Source organism: Petaurus breviceps, unplaced genomic scaffold (genome assembly GCF_028583685.1).
Source record: "Petaurus breviceps papuanus isolate PSGF00001 unplaced genomic scaffold, PetGlider_PUasm1.0 90903, whole genome shotgun sequence".
Taxonomy (NCBI): Eukaryota; Metazoa; Chordata; class Mammalia; order Diprotodontia; family Petauridae; genus Petaurus; species Petaurus breviceps.
The window spans coordinates 12,358,419-12,384,479 of record NW_027187376.1 but is presented as its reverse complement, the minus strand read 5'-3'; the positions used below and the strand labels follow the sequence as shown (position 1 = coordinate 12,384,479).

Here is a 26,061-nt window from a genome sequence, read left to right as displayed (position 1 = left end):
ATCTAATCCATGTCATGATAAAGTGTCTACAAAAACAAATATGAAAGAAACCCCACCTTCAAGGTGCTTTCATTCTATCAGGAGAGGAAGCATGTACATATATAAGTGTATATGAAATAGATAAAAAAATAAATACAAAGTGATTACTTCAGGGTGGAAGTAGGGAACTAATAGCTGGGGAATTAAGAAACGCTTCATGTAAAAAGGGAAACATCAACAGAATTTTGAAGTAAATAACAGATTAGAGGAGGTAGAAAGAAGTACCTGCTAGGCATGGGGCATGTACCCAGTACAAAGGCATGGAGACAGGACTGCTGTGTATGAGGAGCAAGGAAAGCCAGTCTACCTGGACCACAGAGGGCAGGAAGGGGAATACTGGATAATAAGGTTGGAGCCAGGTGATAACGGGTTTTTAAAACATTTTTTAAAATTGCTATTCTTTACTTTTAAATTTTATTCTTTATTTATTTTTAGCATTCTTTGGGGGAAAAAATTGAGTTCTAAATTCTCTCTCTCCCTCCAGGCTCTCCCCCACCCACTGAGAAGGCAGTCAATAGGACATCATTTATACATGTGAAATCATGGAAAACATATTTCCATATTAGCCATGTTGCCAAAAAAAGCAAGAAAAATAAAGTAAAAAAATATACTTCAGCTTGCACTGAGTTCATCAGTCCTCTCAAGAGATGGATAGCATTTTTCATCATGAATCTTTTGGAATTGTCTTAGATCACTGCCTTGATCAGAGTAGCTAAGTCTTTCACAGCTGATTATTATTACAATATTGCTGTTATAGTGTAAAATGATATCTTTCCTGTTCTACTCACTTCACTTGGCATCAATTTATATGTGTATGTATGTACGTACACACACACACACACACACACACACTGAAACCATCCTCCTTGCCATTTCTTATAGCACAACAGTATTTCATCATAATCATATACCATAAATTATTCAACCATGGTAACAAGTTTTTATAAGTCAGGCAGGGTATTTATATATGATTGTAAAAGCAATAGGGAGTGCTCTTGGAGTTTCTTGAGCTAGGGGAGTGACATAGTAAGAGGGGCAAGGGAAATGACTTTAGCCACAATGTGGAAGATGGACTGGGTTAGAGAGAGACTCGAAGAAATAGTCCAGGAAAGAGGTGATAAGGGCCTGAGCCCTTAGGCTCAGGATAGTAACTGAATAGAGAGAAAGGATTAGATGGGAGCAATTTTGTGGATGTAGAAATGACTAGATTTGGCAACTGAATGGAAATGTGGGGTAAGGACCGCAATCTGAGAATTAGTTAAACAAACTGAGGAGTGTTTAGCCTAAAGAAGAAAAGACACATTTAATATATATCCCATTCTCTCCACTTACATGGCTACCAAAATAGTTCAGGCTCTCAACACTTCTTGGCTGGATTGCTGCCATATCATCCTAATTGGCCTAAATGATAGTTATTATTGATTTTTTTCCTCCTTGCTTTTATCCAATCCATACTCCACATATCTGCCAAAATGATGTTTCTAATATAACCACATCACAGCCCTGTTTTAGGAAGCTACCATGGCTTTCCCTATTTCCTCTATCAAATAAAAGCTTCTCTGTTTAGCATTTTAATTCCTTCACCATATGGCTCTAGCTTCATTTTCTAGATCTACTACTCATAACTCCCTGTAAACTCTGTGGTCTAGCCATACAGGACTACTTGTTGTGATTCACACATAGCATTCCATCTCCTGTCTCTGGGATTTCTTCCCAGGTTCTTCCTCATGCCTGGGATATACTCCCTCCTCATCTCCACCCCTCAGAATTCCTAGCATGGTCTGAATTAGAGTAGGAGGCTATGAGGGTCTCTTCCAATTCTGAGATTCTATAATTCTGAAATCAACATGTAGCTTCTGACTGTCAAAGAAGAGGTTATATTCAATCTTAAAGGACATTTGTGTTGGTATGGTCTTATGTGTTGGACTGTACTCATTTAGTACTTGAAATAGGTTATTTATATATCTTGTCTCCTCAATTAAACAGTAAAGTTATTTTTGACATTTTGCATTTCCCAATCAGCGTAGTATCTTTCACAAAGTAGATTATTTCATAAATTTTAGGTGATAAGATAGTGACCTGAATGTTTCATTTAAGAATCTATACCATACTTTTCATGATTAATTTTCAAATAATTTAAATATACTCAAATCTACTTAGCTCTAAAACTATACTGACATAATCTAACCTTTCTTGAGAGTTCAGAGATAATTCAGAATCTTATAGTGCCTCCATTATTATGAACATATATAGTGCCATAATTTTTATGAACATTAATTATGCTACAGGACTACAAAAAATAAAGTTGAGTTTTTTTGGTAGTTTGATCAATATGTAATTATGTAATACCTACTATGTGCTTGAAGTTGCAGGTATTCTGGGAGGATGTGTGTGAATGAATACAAAGAGTATTTTTCTTTTGGATCATATTTCTAAAATTACTAGCTTGGATCTAAAATTATCATAATTACGCTAACTTAAAATGAAAATATCAAAATTATTTTTGAAAAATTATAAAACTCAATTGTAGCCTATCATTTTAGTTCACAGAGTTGCCACATCCAAAATGGAGAATTTTACCATATGCATTATATTTCAGTTTCATTTTAATGAAGGCCTTTAGCCACAACCAAAGTTAAGCTTTGACTTTAGGCAAGTAGAGAGAAGCACAGAAAAACTTCCTCTTCACTTTTTTTTTCTTCTTGTGATAACAAAGAACTGGAAATAAAGTAGATGTCCACTGTTTAGAGAATGGCCAAACTAATTGTGGTACAAAGTCAATAAACATTTATAGAGTACTTCCTATTTGCCAGGCACTGTGGTGAGTTCCGGGGACACAAAGAAAGGAAAAAGACAATCCCCGTTCTCAAGGAGCTCACAACACAACTGCAGATGGAATATACAACCACGCACAAACAAACTACATAGAGGATAACTTGAAAATGATCAACCGAGTAAAGATACTCGAATTAAAGTGGGGTAGGAAAGGTGAAATTTTAGTTAGGACTTAGAGGAAGGAAGGAAAGGAAGGAAAGCTGAAGGCGATGGGGAGGGAGAGCAGTGTTTCAGGCATGTGCACAGTGATAATGTCCAGAATAGGGACATACAGTGCCTTTTTGAAGGAACAGCAAGGAGGCCAGTGTCCCTGCACCTCAGAGTATTTGGGAATGGGGAGGTGTAAAGTGTGAGAATATTGTAAAGGCAGAGGGAGAGCAGGTTATGGATAACTTCAGAAAATACAGGATTTTATATCTGATCCTGAAGGTGATAGGGAAACACTACCATTTACTATGTACCAGAGGGTGATGGCTGTGGTGGTGTGTGGGGGGAAGGGAGAGGGGAGGAAGGGAGAAAAAGACATGGTCAGACTTATGCGTTAAGAAGATCATTAGGGGCGGCTAGGTGGCACAGTGAAGAGAACACCGGCCCTAACACAAAAACTAGCCATGTGACCTTGGGCAAGTCGCTTAACCCCAATTGCCCTCCAAAAAGCAAAAGAAGAAGAAGAAGGAGAAGGAGAAGAAGAAGATCATTAGCAGGGAGACCAAATAGAAGGCTATTGTAATAGCACAAGAGTGAAGTGATGACAGCCTGCATGAGGGTAGTGGCAGTGTCAGAGGAGAGAAAAGGGCAAATAAAAGAGATGTTACAAAGGTAAAATTGGCAGGCCTTGGCAACACATTGGATTCGGGAGGTGAGAGTAAAGAATCAAGGATGATACCAAGGTTGTGAGTTGCCTAGGTGACTTAAAGGCGGGTAGGTGGAACAATGAGTTCAGTTTGGGACATGTTGGGTTTAAGATGTCTATGGGACATTTGATTTGAGATGTTCAATAGACAGGTAGAAATACGAGACTGGAAGTCAGGAAAGAGGTTAGAGCTAGGTAAGCAGATTAGAGAATTGTCAACACAGAGATGACAGTTGAATCTATCAGAACTGATGAGATCACCATGTAAAAGTATAAAGTAAAAAGAGAAAAGGGTCCAGGCACAGTCCTATGGGGACACCCAGAGTTAGCAAGCATTACCTGGATAAAGATTCAGCAAAGACGACTGAGAAGAAGCAGTAAGACAAGTAGGAGGAGAATCTGGATATAGGAGTGCAACAAAAACTAGAGAGAAAAGGGTCAAGAGGAAGAGGGGTGATGAAGATTGAGAAAAGGTCATTAGATTTGGCAATCAAAGGATTTTTAGTAACTTTGGAGAGAGTATTTTGAATATAATGTTACTGTGTTGTAAGAAAAGGTTAGCATGATGAATAAAGACAAAAATGGAAGGACTCACTGACTAATGCCAAATGAAATAAACAGAGCCAGAGAAACAATATAAGGATTACAACAATGTGAATGGAAAGAAAACAACTGAAACTGGATGTTGTGTAACTCTAAAGAACAAGCTTGGTCCTAAAAAAGAGATATGAGAAGATACCTCATCTCACTCCTTTGCAAAAGTTGGGGGCCATCATTGTGGAATATTGCATAAGATATCAGACTTTTTCAATGTGTTTATCTGTTTTACTCATTTTTTTCTCTTACTCTTTTTCTTTCTTGTTTAAAAGTTATTTGTAATAAAGAATGGTTCTTTGGGCAGGGGAGGAGGTGTAAAAGGAAGAAATACAGTCATGTAAAAGCAAAAGTTATCATTAAAATCTATTTTTAAAAGAGAAAAAAGACTGCTTTTGATACAAGGTCTAACCTTTTACCTTCACTCTTGGGATTACACCAATCTTAAATCTGTAGAGTTAAAATTACCTCCAGGATCTCAGTATAGTGTTGGAAGTTATTAGCATATGCAACCCTTTCTAAAACCCCATCAAGACTGTAAACAAGAACTTTGTGTGTTTACATTGGATTGCTCACAATTCCTCCCAATCAATTATCTAAAATTAAATTCTGGGCCTCCAAGAAAAACATCAAAGTTTCCCCTATACTCTGTTAACTACAAAAGAAGTAGATTTCCATGAAAAAGAAGCCCTTTCCATGGATTTCTGTTTGCAGGAGCTGCCTGCGTCATATTTACAGCTAGTTATATCTACCACAGATCATTTCAGAAAAAGCATTTTTGATATTGTTCATAGTCATTTTGGGAATCATACTGCTGATTCAAAATAAATTAAGGACCCTCTACATAAATCCAAATAGCTTTAGTATTGTCTAGTATCTCTCATTGTCTAGTATCTCATCATTGGGTTCAATTATCATCTCTATGCAAACGATCCCATATCTACATATCTAGCCCTATTTTTTCTCCTATAGTCCTACATCATCGCTTTTTGGACATCTCAAACTGGATGTCCTATAGGCACTTCAAACTCAACATATTCAAAACAGAAATCATTATCTTTCCCTAAATCTTTCTTTTTCTCTACCCACTTTTCTTTCTTATTTTTTTTTTAAAGCAATTGGGGTTAACTTGCTCAAGGTTACACGGCCAGTTATTTCTCGGTGTGGTGCTGAGTATCAGAGCCCGGATTTGATCCCCAGGTCATCTCGACACTGGAGCCGGTGCTCTTACTTGCTGAGCCACCTGGCCGCCCCTAAGCAATTGGGGTTAAGTAACTTGCTCAAGGTTATGCGGCCAGGTGTTTCTGGCTGGGTGCTAAGTGTCTGAGCCTGGGATTCGATCTCCAGGTCATCCAGCCGGTGCTCTTACTCGCTGTGCTACCTAGCCACCCCTCCCACTTTTCTTAATACCATTGAAGGTACCACCATCCTTCTAGTCACCCAGGCTTATAAACTTAGTCTCAACCTCTTCTTCTTACTTGTTCTCATCCCATATATTCAATCTGTTACAAAACTGTTTCTACCTTCACAGTATGTCTTTTATAGGATCCCTTCTCTCTACCCACACAGCCATGACTCTAATATGGGTCCCCATTACCTCTTGCCTAGACTATTTTAACAGTGTTCTTTCTAATTGATCTCCCTGCTTCTAGTTTCCCCCACTCTTATCCATTCTCCACTCTGCTTCCCAAGTGATTTTCTTGAAGAGTAGGTCTGACCATGTCATCATTCCCCCCACCCCCAATTTTCTTTTCCCACTCAAATGTAGTGACTTCTTATTACTTTCTAATGTAGTTCTCTGCTTGGCATCCAAATTCTTGACAAACTTTCTAGAATGAAACCTTCCTTTCCATTCTCATTACACCTTATCCTCATCTATGAACTCTACAATCCAGCTATATGAAACGCTTTGCAGTTCCTCACTCACCACATTCCATTTCCGGACTCCATGCCTTTGTACTGACTGTTCCTCATGTCTGGAATGCTCTCTCTCTTCTCAATTCTGCTGCTTAGCTTCCCTGGCTTCCTTCAAGCTCAAATTCCACCTTCTGGAAGAGGCTTTTCCTAACTGGCTTCCCCCATGGTTAGTGTCTTCCTTCAGATATTACCTTTCATTAAATCTTTATATATCTTGAATATTCATCGTTATTCATATGTGGCCTCCCCCTCTAGAATGTGAGCTACTCAAAGGCAGGGACAATGTTCTTGCATTTCTTTGTACCCTGGGTTCTTAGCACAGAATTAGGACTTTAATAAATGCTTACTGAGTAACTGCATATCTTGTTTATTTCCCACACTTTACACTGGTGTAGGGTGGTAGGGAAGAAAGGCTAGGAGGATTAGAAATAAATTATGGGCTTAATGAAGATTTATTTGATTAAACATAGTACTTGCCTGAAAATAAATTAGCACTTCTTAAAGAATTTCAAGATTTCCTCTCTTTATGTTATAATAGCAAACCAAGTAACATCATCTAAAACAATTCTGTATAAGATTTAAAAATATGAGATTTTCCTTGGCCTTAGTGAGGTTTTCAGTTTAGAATAAAAAATACTGTGTATTCTTAATAATGACTACGATAATAACATTCTGGGAGGTATCAAACTTGAAATCTTTCATTTCATTATGAGGAGAAAAACACACTGGCATGGTAAATGTAAAAAATGAATTAAAGGTTAGCTATAAGTTATATTTTTATGCACTTTCAGTTGGAGAGAAGCCTTTTTACAATGGTTATAAAATGAAGTACATTTTATAGTGGGAAACAGTTTTTACACTGAATCAAAACTAATACATTCTTCACAACCTCATTTAAAAACTTTTCTGAGAATGCATTCAATTCATAGGAACAAAAAACTCCCTCAGAGGAGAATGTATTGATGGCCTTTTAAAAAATAGCTTCCCACCCCACTTCAAGCCTCTAACAAACATACTCTGAAGAGCCAGAGGCCTCTCAGATATACTCTTGAAAACAAATATATTCATTTAACCAAAATTCAAGTTAGTGCTGGTACATTCCACTTCCTAATGTTCTATCACTAAAGGCAACTAAAGGAATTTGCTGATTGGGCCTTTGTAGGCCATTCTGATCATTCTACACCTGACATCACAATCCTCCAGTGTAATACCAGTTATTCTGCTAACAAGTGTAGCTGGTTAGCTCGGCCAGTTAAAGCACGGCAAAATGAAAGGTTTTTTTGTGTGTCAGCTAGCTATACTACTCCACAGCCAGACGGAACCCATCACTTTGCTCGGCTGACTTGCAACTGTAACGTGGCCTAAGGGAAAAGTGGTCAGAAAGTATGTCTGGCAGAAATCCATCTCCACTACTGGAAGAACAGTGTGACTTGCATATCATACTAATCTTGCCTCTTTCCCCTTCTTTTTCTCCAATTCTAAACCACCCAGAAGGCAATAGCATAAAAAAAAGAATAAATCAGGTAAAGGGGGCATAAAGAAGGAGGGAGAGTATGAGTGGTAGCTCTCAATTGATCAGAAGAAATGGAAATGTTATAATAATATTAATAAAAGCTAGCATTAATATGGTGCTAATTCTGTGCCAGGCACTGTGCTAAGTATATCTTATTTGATCTTTACAACAACCCTGAGAGAGAGAGGCACTATTATTATCATCCCAATTTTACAGCTGAGGAAACTGAGGCAAAAGGTTTAAATGACTTGCTCAGAGTCACACAGCTAGTAAGTGTCTGAGACTGAATTAGAACTCAGGTTTCTTTGAGTCCAGATCTAGTCTCTATACACCATACTACCTGTGTATTGTGAGAAAAAGAGAACTAAAATGTTGAGGCCTAGTTACTGCCTACTTGCCACTTTCAATAATGTGAGGGCCACGGAAAGGAAGAATGGCTGGATTCGAAAAGTGTTCAATTATAGATTTAGAACTAGAAGGGTCCTTAGAGACCATCTAATCCAACTATCTCATGTCACAGATAAGGAACCTGAGGCCTGGGGAAGTTAAGGAACTCCTTACGGTTCTTCACACACAAATATTCAATCTACCACCTCTGTGACTTTGCACAGGATCTTCTTTCCTCCTCCCCCCAATATATTCCTTAAGCCTGGAATGTTTTCCTTCCCAGGGATTCAGATTTTTGTGAGTGAAAGAAGATGGAAGGAATGGAAAAGGGAGAGGCGTAAGATCTTGTGTCTGTGAAGTGACAGAAGTTAGAGACGACACAATCGAAAGGAGAGACAGGACAGAACAGACTCAAGAGGAACAGGACCGAGGGGAGATGCAGATGAGAGTAGGGTGTGGTAGCAGGGGAAGAGGTTTTGGTTTGGACAGCTAGTGATGAATCATGTGCCACAATGGAAAAGGAGGAAGGAGGGATTTGCCAGGCATACAATGAGTATGTACGGGTAGTATCATTTGACTGGGCTCCCACCCTCTAGGGTCCTATTATTATATAGAAGAAAGACTGGGTTGGGTATCTTCATCTATAAGTAATCTATGAGATTACTTCTCCAGGTATTTGACTGAATTCATATTTGATTCTAATTTTTTTTTCCTTCATTCCCAAAATGACTGTGAATGACACAGAGCCAGAAGATTCTCTTCATACAGAGTCGATTACTAGGACTGAAGCCATCCTATTCCTTGACAATGTCCCATTGGCAAGCAATGTGGTATCAGATGTATCTGTCCTGTGCAGGGACAAATGTGGAGGTAAGAAAGTCAATGTCTGAAGCTTTAGTTATAGGATTATTAAATTTCTTAAGAAAATCTATTTCTTTTTCTGACTTCACAGTTTCAGTTAGACTGCTTCCTCTCCTACTTCATCAAGCTGGTCTTCCATGTTTGAAGTTTTGATATTATCTTTGACTTTTTCCTCAATACTCACATCTAATCACTTACAATGTTCTCCCAATTCTACCCTCACAATCTCTCTCATATCCATCCCAACTTCTTTTCTGATTGCTACTGACCTAGTACAAATCTCATCATCATCTTCCAAGATTATTTACTAACCTGTCACAGATCTTCTTAACTTTCATATCTCCTCACTCCAATCCATTTTTCATGCTGTTGTATGACTAATCTTTCATATGTATAAATCTGGTAATATCACTTTTTTATTCAAAAATCATTCATTGGTTCTGAATTGTCTATCAGGTAAAGTTTAAACTTCTTGGCCAGGTATTCAAGCCTCTTTACCTTGGTCTTAAAGAATTCCTCTTTTTTTTTTCTTTTTGGAGGGGGGAAGGCAGGGCAATTGGGGTTAAGTGACTTGACCAAGGTCACACGGCTATAAAGTGTTAAGTGTCTGAGGCCGGATTTGAACTCAGGTCCTCCTGACTCCAGGGCTGGTGCTCTATTCACTGTGCTACCTAGCCACCCCAAAGCATTCCTCTTTATAAACTCTATGTTCCAGTCACAACCAGAATACAATGCATTATTTCTTAACCTTTCACTTTAAATCCTTTGCTACATGCAAAGTACTAGGATTCATCAAAGTGATTTTTGCTAGGAATTTCATTTTTATAAATCATTTTATAATCACTGTGACAGGATATATATCTATCTATCTATCAGTATGCTGTCTCACCCCTCCCCCATCATCACTCCGCAACATGAATTAGTCTAGTTTTACCAAAAAGTGACAAAGCTGTTCCTGGGGATCTAATTGGCCCTCGTGCTTCCCCTGATGCAGTTTCCTAGTAACCTCTGGCTATACTGACACATGGCTTCCTAGTCACCTAAGTGCATAAAAAGGACCACCCATGTGGAGTATGAACTCTTCAAACTTGGTGGATGTCCCAAGACCACAAGAATAAACACTTTGGAGGGTGTGGTCCTGCTGAACAGACATATTTCCATATGGAGGCAAAAGCTATTTCTACCTTAGCCAAGTACAACTGTTTCCTTATTAAATATTTAACATAGAACTTAAAAAGAAAAGTATTTGTTATGATGCCATAATGCCCCTTGCCCTCAATTCAGCTAGCTTTTAAATCCTAGTTTAAATGTGACCTCTGGAGCTCTGAGGGTTTCCCATGCCAGACTGATTCTTTTGGGAAGTCAAACTAGGCCATCTCTTGCTTCAGTTCTTACCTGGCCTTTAATCACTGAATGGGTGTTGCCTCAGACTAACTGAGACATAGGAAAGTGAAAACCAATGCTTGATGAATCCTGTGGAATCCTAAGACAACATAGAACAAGAAATTACAGAATCATTTTAAAAAGAAATAAGATCCATAAGAGAAGAAGTTGGGAATGAGTCTATATCAGGATTTGTAGGTCTCTAAGCAGAAATAATAATAATGAAAACCTCAATTAGCATATTAAAAAAACTGAATCCACAGCAGAGAGTTTCTCTAAAGAAATAAATCTGGAATACAAAAATAATGAAATTGAGGAAAATCTGGCAAATGCAAAAGGCAATAATATTAAAGGAACACATTTATATGCGCCAAAGGCATTGGCATTGAAGATAGAATAGAATGCACAAAGACAATTTATGTATCATATATCTCTCAGAAGAACATGACAAATCAAAAATCTCAACATACAATGGAGGAAATAATGAAAGAAAAATTGTGCAAGTCACTTAACCCCAAATGCCCTGTGGGGCAGCTAGGTGGCACAGTAAATAGAGCACTGGCCCTGGAGTCAGGAGGACCTTAGTTCAAATCCAGCCTCAGACACCTGATACACTTACTGGCTGTGTGACCTTGGGAAAGTCACTTAACACCAATTGCCTTGCTTCCCCCCCCAAAAAAAAAGAAAGAAAGAAAAATTGTCTGGTATTTCTGAATATAGAAAACAAAGCACTAAAAGAATCCACAAATTTCCTTGCAGGAGAAGCAACAACAATAACGAGCAAACACCTTATGCTTCAAACTCCAAGGTATACAGAGGTTAAAATGAATAACTCTAATGGAAGTGTCCAGGAGAAAAACCATCAAATGGAGAGAAAAAGTAAATTTGAATAACCAATATCATTCTTTACTCTCTAGAAATAAAAAAAAATGGAATGGAATCAAAGAAGTTCAGATAGCAACCCAAATGGGCAGAATCTGAAAACCTGAGTCTAATCATTAAAGAAAAACAATGTGTGTTTTTAAGAGGAGGCATTTGAAGCATTCATGGAGGGGAAAAACATTCAAGCAGAATATTTGCAAAAACACCCAAACAGGAGAAACGTGAGAAATATAAATAAATACAATTACTAAAAAAAAATAAGTAATGAAATAAGTTACTCCACATTTAGATTTTTTTTTAAAGAGGGAGAATGAAAGAACTCTTTAAGGCAAAAGAAAACAAGGAAAGATCAGCAAATAATTAAAAAGTACACAATATTTCTAGTCTTGCATTTCCATCTGCCTACTAGACAGTGAGCTGGGTGCTCCATTTTGTTGTCATTCGTTGTGTCTGACTCTTGGCGGGGTTTTCTTGGCAAAGATATTGTAGTGGTTTGTCATTTCCCTCTCCAGCTTATTTTACAGATGAGGAACTGAGGCAAACAGAGTTAGTGACTTGCCCAGGGTCACATAGCTAGTGTCTGAGGCCAAATTTGCATTAGGGAAGCCCAGCACTCTATCCACTGCACCACCTGGCTGTTCTTGGGTGCCCCAAAGACATATTTAACTCAACATGTCTAAATCTGAACTCATTATCTTTTGCCCATTATCTCTACCCTCTTCAATATTTCCCTATTACTGCTGAGGGTCTCAGGCTCACAATTTAGGTGTCATCCTTGAATATTCTTCATCTCTCATCTACTATATCCAATCTGTCACCAAATCCTATCTCCTTTCCCTTTGTAGTTTCCCCTTCTTTCTTCAGACACTGCCAGCCCTCTGGTTCAGGCCCTCATTACTTGATGTCTGGTCTCTCACAACAGCCTACTGTTTGGTCTCCTTGTCACAAGTCTCTCCCAGTCTAGGTCATCTTCTCAGCTGTGAAAGCACTGATCTATGTTAAACCCCTATTCAATGAACTTCAGTGGCTCCTATCACTTCCAGGATCAACTATAAAATCCTCTGCTTGGCTTTTAAAGCCAAAACTTCAAAGAATTTCAACATCTAAAGTTCATAGAACAACAACAACAAAACCCCCAAACCAAACAAGAAACTTTTTGGATTCAGTCAAAGGGCCACACTTGAGGACCGGGAGGGCTACATGTGACCTCAAGGCTGCAGGTTCCCCACCCTGAACTAAACACTATAAGCCCTCCCCCATTTACATACAAATGAAAGTATTTTGTAGGGTAAAACTACAAAGTGGGTCAATGGGTTGATAAATGGGGAGAGTGGAATTGGACATTAGAGAAGAATAAGTGATGTACCCTTATCAAAACAATGGGTAAGGAGTGAAGAGACAGTGGTACTTATTGTTTCTCGTGGTAAGAACAGGAGCTATAGAAGAAGAGGCAACAGAAAGGAGAGAATGAGACTGAAGGAATAAAAGAGGTCTCAACCTAATGTAGGGGAGGAACATTTCCAGTGGACAAGACACAAAAGGTTGTGAGAAGACATGGGGACCTCATTATAGGTTTAATTTGGGGGGAATTGGTGCATCATGAGACCACCTCCAGGAGAGTTTTGTGCCTCAACAGAAAACATCCTGATCCAAGAGAAGAGATAAGTGAGTTCCCAGGGGCAGTTGGCATGCAGAAGTAGGAGAGGAGGACTGACACAGAGATGAGATGGGATGGCCAATGGAAAAGAAAACAATTAAAGGAAAAAGAGGGGGAGAACTGAATTGCTTGATTTAAGACATAGAGTGATTTTTATATCAGAAGACACTGCTTCTATCCTGTTATTACTTTTACTCAATAAACTCCAGTGGCTTCTAATTGCTTCTAGAATAAAATAAAAACTTCTGTTTGGTTTTAAAATAAAACCTTTACAACCTGGCCCCAAATTACCTTTCTAGCTTCACTGTACAGTACTCCTTTTCCCACACTCTGCAATCTAGTCAAACTAATGTTCTCTCTCTTCCTCAACCATGACACTCCATCTCCCATTTCCATGCCTTTGTGCTGACTGACCCCCACATCTGGAATGACTCCCTCCTAACCTTTCTTATAGAATCCTTCTGTTTCTTCAAGATGCAGCTCAAACACCACCTTCTGCATGAAGATTTTCATGGTGTTCTCAAATGCTAGGGCCCTCCCTTTCAAATAGTCATTTATTTAATTACTTTTTTATTTATTTGTATTTATCATTTGTATATTCTGTTTATATATATATTCTTGTTCCCCCCATTAGGATGTTAGTTCCTTGGTCCAACCATTCTAGAGAACAATTTGGAACTATGCTCAAAAGGCTATAAAACTGGGTAATACTCTTTGACCCAGTAATATTACTACTAGGTCTATTCCCCCCCCCAAAAAAAGAAAATGACTTATGTACAAAAATATTTAGTAGTAGCTCTTTTTTATGGTGGCAAAGAATTGGAAATTAAAGAGATGCCCATCAATTGGGGAATGGCTAAACAAGTTGTGGTAATATGACTGTGGCAGAATGCTATTGTGCTATATGAAATGATGGTAGAGATGGATTCAGAAAAACTTGGGAAGATTTACACAAACTGAAGAAAAGTGAAGTGAGCAGAACCAAGAAAACATTGTATACAATAATAGTAATGTAATAATGATCAATCCCATGAAAGACTTGGTTACTCTAATCAATGCAATGAAAGAAGTCAATTCCAAAGGACTCATAAAGAAAAATGCTATCTACATCCAGAGAGAGAACTAATGAACTCTGAATGATGCCTGAAACATACTTTTTTTCCATTTTATTTTTCTTCTGTTTTTTTTTTTTTCCTGGGGGGTTAGGGGGAGGCATGTGGCAACATGACTAATATGGAGATGAGTTTTGCATGGTTTCACATGTATAACTGATATAATATTTCTTGCCTTTTCAATGGGTGGGGGAGGCTATAAGGAAGAGAACTGGAAAATAAAAAATTTTAAATAAATCTTAAAATAAATAAAGCACAATTTAAAAAAAAATTAGTTCACAAGAACAGGAATTATAGTAACTAGCCCTTAACTATTTATTGATTACTTCCCTCACAAATTTACACTTCTAAGAAAAAGCACAACAGAAAAGAGGCAATGGCGGGGAAAGATATACAAAAGGAGTAATACAGAAACTGGTTAGAAGAGGGAACTCAAACTCACTACTTCAGAAGGCTTAACACAAGATGATTAAAGAAGGAATAAGTAAAGAAAATTTATGAAGAAAAAGCAAAGAAGTTCTTCTTAGAAAAAGGTACAGGTGAAAATTAACAAAAGAAGTTGGAAAGAGTGAAGATGGGATTATGAACTAAACTGAGAGGGATAAAAAGAAGGAATAAAGAGGGAAAAAATAGCTAAATTAAATCATTAATTTATATAAAGCCCCCAAACTAGGGAACAGGATGATAAACAGGAGGTGGGGAGGAAAAAAAAGAAGAAAGGCTATGGGAATAGTGTTATATCAAAGTAGTTAATAGTAAGTACAAAGTATTGACTTAAAGGAAGAAGATAAAAAGCCTTAAAAAAAAAACATGATCTTCCATTGGTAGACTTTGAAGTTTAAGAAACATTTTGAATATTTAGGTTATTCACTATAGTACTAAATGTCTATGCATTATTCTAAATAATGAGTTTTCCAATGGTCTATATCATACAACTAAGCACAAGTTCTATATTTAAGATAAATAAAAATTGGGCAAAATTACTTATGATACAAGTATTACTTAAAATATAAACAGAAGAATGTTTTCTTTGCCTCTTGATAAACTCAGTTATGTTTTACACTAGTTTAATCTTATGGATTAGTGCCTTAAGATTACAATAAATTAATAAATGATAAATAGGCATCAACTAAAGTTAAATTTCAGGAGTTTCTGGTCTCCTAGGCAAACAATGAATTGACAACCCTAAGTCAATATTTAGTCAATACTTATCTTGAAAGACAATAAATCTTTGTTTTTGTTAAGGCAAGCAAGTCAATATGAGCACTCTTCTAAAAATTCTACTTGCTCCTCTGAGAAATGGCTGAATCTACAACAGTATATCATAATTTAAAAGTAAAACCATTTTTCTTTTTAAAATTTCCAAGCTATTTAAGACTAATAACCCTTAGCTGTAAATACAATATTATATAACTTTTTACCTCTCAGAATAAAGTTTAGTGAAAACTCTTCTTATTTTGTATACAAACTATTTGGATAGGATGGCTAAGGAAAGTTAACTAAGAAAAAATCAGAAGCACACTCAGTCTACAAACTACTTTTCCCTGGTTGCTAGAGCTTTCCTGTTTAAGATTACCTTCCACATACTCATGTCTCTTAGTTTTTGTGTTAATCTATTACTAGCACAAAAAGTATGTGAGGGGAAGGTTAAAGGATAAGAGAGGAAAGGCAGTTGAGAGAGGAATTATTCCCCATGACTGGGTCTACTCTTGAGCCCAAGAATCTCTCTCCATGTATAGGTATGCTACTGAGTCCATTTTACCACTTCAGCAGTGATAAACAAATCCACTGTTGAGTCAGTTATTCTGGGAAGAAGTTGTAGGACAAGACTGATGGTTTCAACCAATCAGAGTACTATGTGAGGAAAAGTGATGAATCAGTGTCACAGATACTTTGTTCTCTCTATTGATCTTGACTTTCCAGGAGGTCATTAATGGAACAGTATTGAGAATTCTTGCTAAGTCCTGAACTGGAAGGCTGATGGAGAAATATGAACCTAAGAACTTGAACTATATTTCTGAAATTCCTTGTTTTAATGTAGTTATTTTATTTGCTTCTATGGCATGAGGAAAGAACTCACCAATCAATCAATCAACAAACATTTAAGTACTTACTATGTGCCAGACATTCTGCTAAGCAGCAGAGACACAAAGAAAGACAAAAACAGTCTCTGTCCTCAAGAAATTTATATTCTGTGGAGCAGTGAATAGAGCACTGGCCCTGAGTTCAAATCCAGCCTCAGACACTTAACACACACACACCAAAAAACCTAGCCGTGTGATCTTGGGCAAGTCACTTAATCCCAACTGCCCTCCAAAAAGCAAATAAATAAATAAATAAATAAGTAGAAAAAGAAATTTATATTCTAATGGGAGAAACAACATGGAAATAAATACAAAATTCATAGAGAGTAAGTGGAAGGTAATCTTAAACAGGAAAGCTCTAGCAACCAGGGAAAAGTAGTTTATAGGCTAAGTCTTGAAAGAAGTCAAGTATTCTATGCGATGGAAGTGAGGAAGGAGAGCTTTGCGGGAATGGAGGGCAAGCTGTACAAAGACAGGAAGAGAGAAGATAATGTGTAATATATAAAGATAACAAGTAGGCCAGTGTGGGTGGTTAGCATATATGGGTGACTGATTCTATTATACTATGCTAGCATGATTGGAAACACTGGACAAAAGGAATAGTGAATTCTCCTGTAGGTGGGGGCTAAGCCAGGAAACTAATTAGATAAATTCATTTAGAAAATATCTGCAGAGCCACAGGTCAGTATCATGCTCTCTGAGAACGTGCTTTTGTATTTTATCTCCAACACCTAGTATAATCAATACTTGACACAGAGTAAGTGCTAGATAAATCCTGATTGATTGTTACTTATAGAGAACTAATGTTTTCCTTAAGTGCCCTTTGCTGTTTAGGTGTAGTGCATAACAGCAGAGTGAGAGTATGGTATTGCCAGTGCCTTGTCCTTATTATTGAACAAGATTAGGCAAGTGACCAACAACATACCTGGTAGTTAAATACCAACTTGGACATTCCTTCTACTAGTGTAGATTGTGATCCATTGCTTTCTTATCTTATGCAATTTCTGTTCATATCTTCCATAACTATTCTAAAGAATATATGGTGAAAGGAACTGGAAATTGAGGTGATGTCCATCAACTGGGAAATAACTAAACAAGTTATAGTATATGAATGTAATGCAATACTATTGTGCTGTAAGAAAAACTGAACTGGTTGACTTCAGAAAAACCTGGAAAGACTCATATAAACTGCTACAAAAGTGAAATGAGCAGAACCAGGAGAACATGATGATAAAATATGATTAATTTAGCTCTTCTCAGCAATACAATGATCCAGCAATAACTCACAATGGAAAATGCTATCCACATCCAGAGAAAGAGCTGATGGAATCTGATGCAGATTGAAGCATACTATTTTCACTTTTTTTGGGTAGTTTTTTTCCTTTTGTTCTATTTCTTCTTTTACTACATGACTAATATGGAAATAGGTTTTTTTTTTTAAAAAAAGAATATGGCCAACACACTAAAGGTCTTTATGGTTTTTAAAAAAAATACTTCATAGTTTCAAAGTTTTAGACCCACTGTACCATTAGGGCCACTCATCTACCATTTGTTGCTCTTATTGCAAGATTTACCACCTTTTACTAGTCATCAAAGACTTGATGACATCTTTTATACCATTTCTTTCATGAAAGTCATTGTTGGCAATAAACAGTTAGTATACAACATGCATCTTTCTGCTGCATTTTAGGTAATCTACAACTTTAATTGCAAATACTAGGAGTAGCTGAACTCTAAGCTCAGCAAAAAAGGCATGGCAAGCTCCCTCTCTATCACAGCAATTTAATATAAAAGTTTGTTATGAGAGGCATCAAAAAGATGGAAGATAGAGATGGCTTTAGTTTCTAGAGTCAACAGGTATTGACTTCAAGTGGAGTTTTGCAGAGATCAAGTGAATTATGTTTGTCTTTTTGCCAATGACAACAGCTATGCATGGACAAAGTAGAGGCTGATCTCCCTAGTAGAAGAAAAGCTGAAAGATCTAAAGAGACACCTCTGCTTTCTAGATGAAGGAGAACAGAATCAAGTTCTTTGAAAGCAGGCAAGAAGCACTTCAAAGCAAGAACAAACAAAAAAGAACATGAAGAAGTAGAGGGACATCCCAACAAGGGTCAGGAAGTTGTGAAGTAGAAGAATGTACTAAAGAAAAGAAAGGGAAAAATAGTTACTGTACAGCTGTATCACTGCTCTTCCCACAAAGAATAAAAGTAAACGTCTGGGCAAAAAATCAGTTTCTTGTGTTCCAAGGAAGGATGATGTGGATCCATAGATGTCACTAAGGGAAAAATTATCTAGTAATGGTCAAAACAATCACATAAGAGCAGTTGGTAGATGACTTCTTTTTGTGAAATCTAAAAGCAGCTATTTGTCAACCTGATATGAACAACACAAAATACTGGATTCTTTCCTAAGAATGTACATTATTTGAAATCTAAGGGAGGCACTCCTGAGACTCATCAAACCTGGCATGCACTACTCATTCTTGTTGATTTACATGAGGACAAATAATATTGCCAGAATGAGCCTAGAAAACACTGCTAGAGATCTGGAAGTTCTAGGCAAGAAATCAAAAGACTTGGGAGCATGGGAGATATTTTTTTTTAACACTGTTATTGACTGAAGATAGGGGCTTCAGAAGAGAAGGAAAAACATCTGGGAAGTGAGCAGCTGTTAGAGATGGTGGGTGAGTACAAAATTTGTATTCTTGGATCATGAAAAGCTCTTGGCCAGGGATGAAATGTATGTAACAAAAGCAGTAAATATACATATTCACTAGCATCCTTCAATTTCTAGCCAAGAAGCAATTAAACTGAAAAAGAAAGGGAAACTAGAAAACTGTCTAGATATAGTTGCCAAACTAGATGCCAGAAAGAATAACAGGTACCACAGAGGAAGAAAAATACCAGTAGAAAGAACCAGTAATTTACAGGAGACACTGTGGGGGGGTGGGGGAGAGGGTGGAAGGCAGCAGTAAAATCTATGGCTTTGGATGTCTACACAAAAATGCACAAATTAGGGGAATAAGGTGAACCAGAGCTCCTAATGCGTGCAAGAAGCAAATATCATTGAGACTTGGTGGGATGGGAATGCTTGACTAGAATATGGCTGAGAAAAGATTTAAAGGGAAGGCAGAATAGCATTGACTATTACGATGGTGTGCTTCTGTGAGGAAATCCAGGAACATAAATAAAGCACAGTGGAGAGCATCAGGGACCAATTGAGGTATAAACAAAAGTCTTGAGTATATCCTAAAGACCAATGCTTAGAAGGAAGAAATAGAAGGGGAACTCAGCAACAGATTACAAAATGAACAGAGGTTTAATATAGCGAAAGGAGACGTGACACTTCCATTACCCAGTTCTCTGCTGGAACTCTATAACATTTTTTGCTAAAAACATGAGGGACAGCTTGTGCAAAGGCACAGAAACACACCATAGGCTTATATAGGCAGAGGTGGAAGGAACCTTAGAAGTCACCTGGCCCAAACCTTTAATTTTATGATGAACAACTGAGGTTTGAAGAGGTCCAGTGACTTGCCCAAAGTCATAAGTAGAGCTGGAATGCAAACCCAGGTTACTGGATCATGAGATCAACCAGTCCAGTATTCTGTTCACTTTCTTACACTGCCTCTCATGGGAGCTGGCCAGAAGTGGAAGGGGCTGCCTGAACAGAAGTAGGTTCTTGTCATCTGAAAAGTCTTCTAACAGAAACTGGAAGACTACTTGTCAGACAAGTTGTATTTGAGATTTTTTTTCAGATATAAGTTGGATTAGATGTCTAATGAGGACTTTCCAACTCTAAAATTCTATGGTTCTTCGAATGTTGTGTGAAGCACAGCAAGAAAGCCAGTTATGCTGGCAAGAAGAATGTTTGAAGGGGAATAATGTAAAATAAACCTGTAAAGGAGGTTGGACCCATTATGAAAGTCTTTAAATCTGCCCCTCTCCCAGCCAAAAAGTTTGTATTTGATCTTAAAAATAACAGGGAGTTACTGAATTTACTGAACAGAAGAGTGACATGGCTAAGACCTGAGAGCTTTAGGAATAGTTTTTAGCAGCTATATGGAGGACAGATTGAACGAAGACAATTAGGAGGCTATTGCACAATCCAGGTGAGGGGTGATGTGGCTTGATCTAAGGTCATGGCCATGGGAATGGAGAAAAAGGGGACAGAGGTAAGATACTGTGGAGGTAGAACTGGTAAGACTTGGCAACTCAATTATATATACAGTATTAGGGAAAATGAGCAGTCAAGGATGATGATCCTGAGGTTGTAAACCAAGGTTCATAAGAGAAGAATGGTGCTACCCTCAATAGAATTAGAAAGTTTGGAAGTGGGGTGGGTTTTGGGGAAAAGATGCTGATTCTGGGCACAATAAGGTTGCAATGCCTATGGGATATTGTTCAAAAAGTCCAATGGGCAGTTGGTGATGGGGTACTAGAGCTCAGAAGAGAGACTGGGTTTTGATATCTGGACTGTGAGTCATCCAGCAAAGGATAATGCAGAACAATCAGATAGGTAGAAAGAGAACTGAGGGAGCAGTGTTGTAAAAACTTAGGACAAAGAAAGTAACCTGAGATAGAAAATGACTGGTCAATAGTGTCAAATGTTATAGAAAGGACTAGAAAGATGGGACAGAGAGAAGGATATAATGAGCTAAGGCTCGTAATAAACACTAAGAAGAGCTGTGGACAAGAGAAAGATTAGAAAAGAAGTAGTTCTCAGGATGAATGAAAATTGAGGGCAAAAAAGAGAACTATTCAATGCTTATTTTGCTTCTCATTTCTCTAACAAGAGAAAGCAGATTCAGAGTGAGAAAAGAATAAAATGGTTACGAGTAAAAGAAATCCAAGATAAGTGAGGTGACATTAAGAGACTACCTACTTACAAGTCAAGTTCTGCCACACAACTGGTGACCTTGCCTTGGTGAAACTGCATGTTCTGGTTTCTTACCTTTAGTTCTGTCAGTTGAGTTCTATAACTCTATTTTCTTCTATTATTAAGAATGCCTGTTACTCAACCAATCAATCAAGTACTTGTTAAAGCCTACCATATACCAGACAATGTGCTAGGCATTGGATATAAAAACAATGAATGGAAAAATCCCTATCTAGAAACAGCTTACATTCTAACAGGGGAGACAACAATGATATAGCTATATACAGAATAAATGTAAAAACAGATACAAAATAGGTGAATATCAAGTCATTTTGAGAGGGCATTAGCAGTTGAGATCAGTAAAGGTATGTAGAAGGTGGTGCTTAGACTATATTCAAAAGGAAGGGATTCAGTAAGGCAGAGGAAAGGAGAGGTTACATTCTAGGTGTAGGGGATAGTTAGTGAAAAGTCAAGGAGACAAAAGGAAATAGAATACCTGTGTGAAAAATGGAGTGTGGTCAGTTTGGTTGAACAACAAAGTCTGGAAAGGGGAGTAATATACAATAAGTCTAGAAAGATAGGTTAGGGGGTTGGATTGTGAAGGGATTTGAAAGCTAAATAGAGTAGTTTATATTTGATTCCAGAAGTAAAAAGGCACTGTTTGGATTTACTAAACAGGGATATGACATGGCCAGATCTGCACTTAAGGAAAATCACTTTAGCAGCAATGTGGAAAGCAAAATGAAGGAGAGAGTGACTTGAAGTAAAAGAATGAAATGTAGTGCCATGACAATAATCTAGGCAAGAGGTGATGAGGGCCTGAACTAAGGTGGTAGCTGTGTAAAGTAAGAAAAGAAGTTGGATGCAAGAGATATGTATGGAAGTAGAGAAAGCAAGATTTGGTAACTGACTGGATATGTGGGATAAGGAAGATTGAGGAGTTAAGGATAACATCAAGATGAAAAATCTGGAAAACTGGAAGAATGGTAGTGCCTTTGGGAGACATAGGGGAGTTTGGAAGAGGGGAGGTTTTGGGGTGAAGTATAATGAGTTCTGTTTTGGAAAGGCCGAGTTTGAGATGTTCCTGGAACATCCAGTTTGAAATTTCCAATAGTAATTGATGATGTGGGATTGAAGCTCAGGGGAGAGACTAGAGCTGTGGACAAAGAGAAGAATCATCAGCACAGAAATGATAGATGAATCCATGGGAACTGATGAGGTCTCTTAAAGTACAGACACAGAAAAGGATAAGTCGACAGTGTCTTGAAGAATGTACCCACAGTTAGGAGGCATGATTTCAGTGATAAACAAAGAAGACAGAAAATGGGAGGTTAGCTAGGTAAGAGAAACAGGAACCAGTAGTGTTACAAACACCTAGAAAAGGGAGTTTTCAGGGGATGGTCAGCAATGACAAATGTAGCAGACATGTTAAGAAAGATGGATCTAAAAAATATCATCAGATTTGGTGAGCAAGAGATCACTGGTAACTTTGGAGAGAGAAGTTTCAGCTATGTGATGTTTGAGGAGAGAGAGAAGACAAATGGAAGCAGTGAGCTTAGAAGATTACTTGGTAGAGAAGAGAGGGGAGATGTAAGACAACAGCTTGAGATTCGAGAATGGTAGGATCTACAGGCAAAAGCTGGAGCTCTTAAAGAGAGTATTTTAATGACTGTTACAGATATTGAAGCAGCTGCTGGTGTGGTGAAGATCAGTGTTTCAAGGATCATTCAAGCCCACAATAAAACAGAATCAGTCAGTCACAACAAACCATGAAGGAAAATGTTGCTGAAAACAGACAAAATTGCATACTACGACAAACTGCTGCTGTGAAACATCCCAATTAAGCTTCAGAAAAAAAGCAAAGACCTTCAGAGAGACCTGGCAGTTAGAAGGTTGTTACTTATTCTGTTACAGATCGGGGGGGGGGGGGGGTATTTTTTTTTTAACTATTGCTAAAACTCACTTTTTCAATTAATGATATACCAAAACCACTGTCAAAAGTCAAGGTGAGCCAGTAAGAACTGGGCATATTTATTAGACTGGAAAACTTCCACACACAAAAAACTGTTTGAAATGTTTTACTTCAATAGCCCTGGCATTCTTATTCTAATGGAAGGATTGATGAATTCTGAGAAATATATTGATATCCTAAGAAGCAGAATTGTTCCCGAATTACAGAAATCCCAAATGGAGGTGCAAGATGACCTTGCACCATGCCACACATTTAAGGAGGATAAGAAATTTATACAAGAGATGAAGATAAAAATGCTTCAGTGATCTGGAAATTTGCTTGATTTAAACTCCACTGAAAAAAAGTATGGGCTATAATTAAGGGTAGACTTGGGAAAATAGAATGTTGATTAAATCTGTATATGTTATCCAGTGTGGTCAAAGACTTTTCAAATGTTTCAAAATCTTGTGAATTTGATGCAAAATTGCAAAAAACAAAAACTGTAGCAGAAGAACATACAGAATGTTAAAAGTGCTTTAAAATATAAACAAAAAGTTGTAAAGGTTTATTACATAAGTTAGGAAATTTGTCTGAAGTAATTCACACACCACCATGTAGTTATTTTACACCTCCTTAACTAACTTACTAGCCTACTCATCACAGTGTTTTTTCCAAATTGTTTTAACTCTCCACAAGCCTCTCATAGCTCTCCCTCCCTCTCCTCTCCACTGAGAAGAGTGCCTCATATTTCACTGAAAAAGCTGAGGACATTCATCAAGAGCTTCCTTTTTGTCCTTTGTCCTCATCTTAAATCTGAAGTCTTTTGCCACTATCTCTCCCTTCACCCATCTCACCTATCTCAAGTCCTTTTCCTTCCCAAGGCAAATCCTTCTGCATGTACAAGTGATCCCATTCCATCTGGTCTTTTCCAGCAGAATGCCCTTTCTCACAACCCACCCCATTCTCTCATTTATCTTCAATCTCTCCCTGTCAACTGGTTGCTTACCTATTGCCAGCAAACATACCTATATCATTCTCATCCTCAGTCCATCCATCCATCCCAATTAGCTCCTATCCCATATTTCTGCTCCCTCTTGTAAACTAAACTCATTAGAAGACTGTCTATATAGATGTCTATATATATACTTCCTTTCCTCTCATTCTCTTCTTAACTCTCTGCAATCTCTATTAGATCTGGGTTCTAATCTTGAAAATTACTTCATTCCACTGAAATTCCTCTCTGAAGTTGCCAAAGATCTTTTGATTGCCAAATATAATGGCTGTTTCTCAATCCACATTCTTCTTGAACTCTTTCAACCTGTGGATCACCCCTGTTTTTCCTTGATACTCAGTCTTCTAAGTTTCCATAACACTACTCCATCCTCACTCTCTTCTTATCCTGACCTATCTGGCCACTCCTCAGTTTCTTCTGCTGGGCCACCATCCAGAGATAATACTTATTAACTGGTAGGTCATCAATGGGACTCAGTTCTGGACCCTTTCCTTTCTATATACTATTTTGCTTGAGGATCTCATCAGCTCTAATAGATTCATTGATCGTTTCTATGATGATGATTGTCAAATCTACTTATTCAACTCTAACCTCTTTCCTGACCTCCAGGCTCCCATCTCCACCTACTTAAAGGATATCCCATAGATATCTTAAACTTAGAATGTCCAAAACTGAATTCATTATGTTTCCTCAAAAAACCTTCCCCCTTTTCTGAACTTGGTGTCATCCTTGATTCCTCTCTTTCTCACCCCTTGCCTGCCATATCCAATCTGTCACGAAGTCCCATTGATTTTGCCTTCATACCATTTCTTCCTCTCCCCTAACACTGCCACCATCCTGGTACAGGCCCTCATTACTTCCTGTCTTCACAACTGCAATAGCCTGCTGCTTCTTGTCTCCCTACCTTCAATCCATCTGATCCATTCAATTGTCAAATTAACTTTCCAAAGCACATGTCCCACCAAGTCTTCTTCCTACTCAATGAACTCTACTGGCTTATTACTCTCAGGTTTCAATATAAAATCCTCTGTTTGGTGTTCAGAGCCTTTCATAACCTGTCCCTCTACCTTTCCAGTCTTTTTACACTTTACACTCCCCACCCCCAAGTACTCTGTGATCTGGTGACAGTGGCTTCCTTGATGTTACTCAAACAAGACTCTTATCTCCCAACTCTGGACATTTTCTCTGGCTATCACCCATAACTGTAAGTATCTCCCTTCTCATTTCTGCTTCCTGGTTTCTCACAGTTTTATAACAAGGGTGTCAAATATGGGATCACATTCCCAAGTGTGGCCAGAACCAAAGTAAAACGTAATTGGAAAATATTTACCAAAATAAAAATAAAACATAAATACCATCACATTTTAAAATTAAATCAATATGCAGCATATAGGGATCTTCATGAATATTTTAGCGGGCCCTGCTTCTGTTTGATTTTGATACCACTGCTTTACAACTTTTTCAACATATTCAGTTTTATTACCCTAATCTTATAAGCTAGTTTAATATTCCCCCAAATTATGTAGAAAAAGCTCATTCACATGACTCCAATGAGATACTAACCCCTCAAGTTCTAATTTTTTGCTTGCTTTTCTGAGTCTGGTTCCTTCCCGATTTGTATCAATTATTTTGTTAGGTTTGACTACAGCTGGCAAGCATGTCATTTTAGTTGACCAAAATGAAGGAAAAAATCAAGTGCTTGAAAATGAATATGAAATACTCATGTGTCTGAGCAGTAGCCCTGATGAATGGAGGTGAAAATGATTGCTGTCAAGGCCTTTGAGCTGCCTACATTTCTTATTTTGTTCTATATGACACACTTAACATTAACAAGAAAATATGGTCTAGATATGACCACTGGCACATCACTGATGGTAACCGTGATTTCCAAACCTTTTGAAACTGTGAATACTTTACCTTCATTAAAAAAAAATGGTGTCATCCCTAATTCTCTCCAAAAAGTACTGTGTAGCATCCAATCAGTCAACTAGTACTTATTAAGTTCCTATGTACTAAGCACTGCACTAAGTACACACATTTCTTAGGATGAAGGTTAAATAAAATTCTGTTCATTTTGAGAATTGTATGAGCCTCCTTCCAAGA

The 26,061-nt window shown here is 37.7% G+C and overlaps 1 protein-coding gene across 1 annotated transcript in view; it reads right to left on the bottom strand.

The window, feature by feature from the left end:
- Positions 1-26,061, bottom strand: part of PLEKHM3 (pleckstrin homology domain containing M3) — a 235,730-nt gene that overhangs the window by 147,769 nt on the left and 61,900 nt on the right. The gene's annotated exons all lie outside the window — the stretch shown is intronic.